Source organism: Phlebotomus papatasi, chromosome 1 (genome assembly GCF_024763615.1).
Source record: "Phlebotomus papatasi isolate M1 chromosome 1, Ppap_2.1, whole genome shotgun sequence".
NCBI lineage: Eukaryota > Metazoa > Arthropoda > Insecta > Diptera > Psychodidae > Phlebotomus > Phlebotomus papatasi.
The window spans coordinates 9863747-9868380 of record NC_077222.1 but is presented as its reverse complement, the minus strand read 5'-3'; positions in this window follow the sequence as shown (position 1 = coordinate 9868380).

Here is a 4634-nt window from a genome sequence, read left to right as displayed (position 1 = left end):
ACAAGGTTTTAGGCCTACTTCTTCTCCAACGAAAATTTCAATGGCATAATATTTGAAAATTTCATTCTTTCATCTCATTGCAAATTCACTTTATTGCAAATTAAAACTTTTCTTATAGAAAAATTCTATTTCATTTCAGGAACAAAATATTGCTATAAAAATTTTCAGGTACAGTTTCTATAGGAAAAATTTTAAATGTTTAAATTTAAATATATTTTATTGTACAGTGCCCGCTTCGTAATCCGGATGAATTTTTTGAATTTTTTTAACGTCTCGAAAATATAATACAAGTTTTTTTTCTAGAATTAGAACAAAAGTTTTAAAGAAGTTTAAAAGACATAATTAGAGAATTCTCTGCTATTATACTTCATTTATTAAACAAAAACATCACAGGATAAACCATTTTCCTTGCTGAATACTCTCGTGCATACATAACCTCAAAATGATTTTAAATGTAACCGTCGATAACTCGTCCGGATTACGGCGATCCGGATTAGAGAGCGGGCACTGTATTAAACAAAAAACATGTATTAAACATCTGCAAAATTTTCTTTACCACAGATTAATTCTCATCTGAAATAAATTTGTTCTAAAAAAATTTAAACAAGAAAAAAAATCGGTTATGTTTGAGGTCCACAGTAAACACAAGATGAATTTGGCAAGTTGAATTCTATTAGTTGAACTGAACTAGTTGAAATTTCGAATAGCAACCATTGAAAAAATCAACTTTCAATTTAAAAGGAATTAATCACATTGCAGAATTAGTAAAATTCAACTCTCGGTAATGGCACAAATGCAATAAATAGTATAAAAATTATTATAATAGTACTAAAATGAAACAACAAAATAGCGTAAACTTCATTCAATTTACTGGTTGAATATTTCTATGATTATCATATGTAATAGAATCAATACGATTATAGTTGTAATATTTTAATCGATTATCACAGCAAAAAGTTCAAATTTTAACTATTTTCGTTTGCACTCATTTTTATTTTGTGTAATTTCAGTGGAACTTTTGGAAGAAAATTCAACTTACTTTGCTTTTCAACTACGAAAATTCAACTTGTTTGCTTTTCAACTTTGCTTGCTACGATAATCGTTTGAAAGATACTACAATTATCAATGCTATCCTATTACACTCGATAATCGTAGTAATTATTTTTTACCCTGTTGTTATGAAGATTCTAAATATGATAAAAATCAGTTATGTTTGAGGTAGTAGAGCGGGTTGAGCATTTAATAATCTTACAGTAGACTCTCTCGAATTCGAGTATTTGGGACAATTATGTCGTCCAAATTACAGAAACAAATTATTTTTTAATTTATTCAAATTAACATATATTCATATTCATTGTAAATTCCATGGAAAACTCTCAGTCATGAACCACCACAACACAATTAAGAAAAACTAGCTAAATTCAATATATTTATTGCATTCAATAAACACACCCAAACTTGAAAAGTCAACTTTATTTTAAATTTAAGTGCCGCTTGTATTAAAAAGTGATCCGATATCAAGAGAACCGAATTAATGATAGTCTACTATACTATGAAGTTGACAAACCGAACAACTGACGCATTCCCATATGAAATATGCATTGGTAGATTCTCAGTAACGACGAAAAACTTTTTGCATAGTTCTGCGAAAAAGTTATAAAATGTTGACAAAACACAAAGTTTCAGAGAAGAAAAATTTCTCATTTCACAGATAATTTTGAGTTTGTTTCGGCTCCAAACAGCTGAAAAGCCGAAGCTAGAGGAAGAGAATAATCCGAATCCCGTCAGATTATTCCCTTGCTCTGGTGAGAACTTCCTGGGGAATTCTTCCACTGTTTGGACTGACTCTCGGCTGTTTTCACGGCCTCTAGTAACGGCTCTTTCGAGCCACCGGGCTTAAGGCAGTAATGCCCCCTTGTGTAGGCTACCCCCGGGGGTGCCTCGAGAGAGTTTAACCAAGGTTAGAAATAAATTTCCAACCTTGCAGTCCGGCAAATGAATGCCTCTAGGGAAAAAATCCTCCAGAAATATTCTCAAAGCCTGCCCTAGGTCTTAAGGCTTCTTGAAGAGAAGCCGCTGTTTCCTGGCAGTAGGGAGCCAATTGGCCGCTGGTAATCCTTAGGCAATAGGATGCCGCTGGTCTTGGGCCAAAAGGGAGATGCGATTTCTCTGGAACAAGCACTCTCGTGCTGCTAGAAGTGAAACTCAGGAATCTCTATCGCAATCTGATTTATTTAACAAAAATTAACCCTATTTATACAAAATCATTTTTACCCCACTTAATTACTAAGGTGAACTCCGTGAACCCATAATGCGTCATTGCAAAATTGCACATTCTTTATTTTGCTGACGAAAAAATGCTGATCAAGAAGTGAATGAACGGGTGTCATTAGCACTAAGCATAATGACCTACTTTCAATAAGAATTTGACAATTTTCAATCTCTAATATCATAGAAACTACTTGTTAGAATGGTAGCAAATTGATACCAGATAGAGTTAAGGATATAGAAAATAGGATGGTAAAAGTTTAGGATCGTTTAGCATCCTAGTTTCTTCAATATTTGCCGTTAAAGTGAGGCTTGTTTTGTATACTTCGTGAAATGACTCGATTAAACCAAAACTAAAATCCGTATATTAGTTAAACTATTCGTTTCTAATTGAAATGACAAGACATTCCTAGTAGCAAGGGTATCTAAAAATAGTGTAGTAGTCCTTAAATCCTTTAAGGATAAGTCATTGACTTAAAAAGTAGGGGTAACGAAAACCTTTGTAAAGTCTTGGTGAAGCCAAAACTTTCCAACTTTTGTGTTGAATAATTCATATCCTTTTTAGGATGTGAAGACTTATGATGAATATCCTGGCGATTTAACTATTCAAAAGTAGTTCGATATGAATTAAAACCCATTATTATCCCTTAAAGATTAAAAAATCCTTATTTGAAAATTATTTGTATGAACGTGCATGTTCATCTTGAACAGAGTTACTATTGTATATAATAAAATCTTATGAGAAAACTTCTATGAGGGTTAATAAACAATTTTTTTCAATTAATAAATCTTTATTCAAGTCTTTATTATTATTTATATTGATTGAAAGTTTTATTAACCCTGATGAAAGTTTTCGCAGCTGACACGTAATGAAAAGTTGCTTAAGGCTTTTGTCTTTGTTTTGTCTTTTAATACTGCTCTGTCGCTAATTTAATGGCCTTTTGAGGATTTTATGATTTGTCTATTATTACAGAATTTGTTAGAGAATTTTATTTACTTTGAGAATCCAATTTTAACTCAAAAAGTTTGTACTGAAGATTTTCCAAAATTTTTGATTTCCCAAACTCTAGTTTGGTGTATAAATGACATTTTCAGTATTTTGCTAAAAAGATTAGTAAAAAAGTGTCATTTTTGCATAGTAGATGCTGACTAAAATTCAAATGGTGTTAATAAGATGATAATTTTTTTTATATTATTAATAATTAATTTTTTTGTCAATTATTAATATATAAAAAACTTTAAACATCCAGATGTTAAAAGTGCCACTAAAATAATGGAAGTGTAATGTGTAACGAAAAATCAAACCAAATTATTTCACATTTCTTATTGTTGAAATGATTGATATTTTTTATTGTCCTTATCTATTTTTCCATCATTGAACTGTTTTCGGAACTTTTATAAATTGCTAGAATGAAAAAGTGAAATACTGATTAAATTTTAATACATTACTGTTCGTGTTCATTAAGCTCACAGTTTGGCGCTTTCTTTGCAAGTTTTGAGATTTCGCAACTCAAGTGCACTCGAAGCAGAGATCTGCTTAATTACTTCTAAAATTTATAAATACAAAAATTCTTTTTCGAAAATTCATCAGTTAAATTTGTATTTATCGTAACTTCGTTTTGATGCCTTTGCAGGAAATGAAACGTTCTGTTCAATTTTATTTTTCTTACAAATTATCCATGAATGCGATACTTGAATCAAAATAATAAAAATGACACTAATAAACTGTGGCTTAAAAACTTATTTGGAAAATAATTTAAAATGATTAACTTACGCATGATTCAAAGTGTCTTAGGATATTATGGAAAAGTACGGAATAATTTTATGGATATATTTATGTTAATATTTCGCCGAAAATTAAAAAAAAAACAAGTGACTTAAAAAGTTAGATGCTGAGAAAATTTTGCAGGGAAATTTTTCGCAACTTCCCCTAAAAATGGAAGTTTCGACAATTACTGATAAATTTTTGATAATTAAGTGGATTTATGGTAATTTTTGTTTAAGAAATTTTTTATTAGGGTTATAATTTTTACTTTTTCTCAAATGAGTTTAATGAACACCATTACGAAGATTCCAAATATCTCAAAATTAAAAATACCTCTTAATTGAAGTTATGAGAAATGCTGATTTAACTCACGAATTTTCAGGCCAGACAACCAATATTATTTAACTATTTTCTATTTATTACTTTATTTACAAATAATCTTAATTATTTTTTTTAATAGTTTTTCCATCTTCTTCATTATATTACAACAAATGTCAGAAAAATTACTAGTCTCTACTTAAATAGTTAAAAGGAATAAAACATATTTATCAAACTTTAATAAAGTTGTTTTTAATATATTTTTTTAATTATTTAAAAAAAA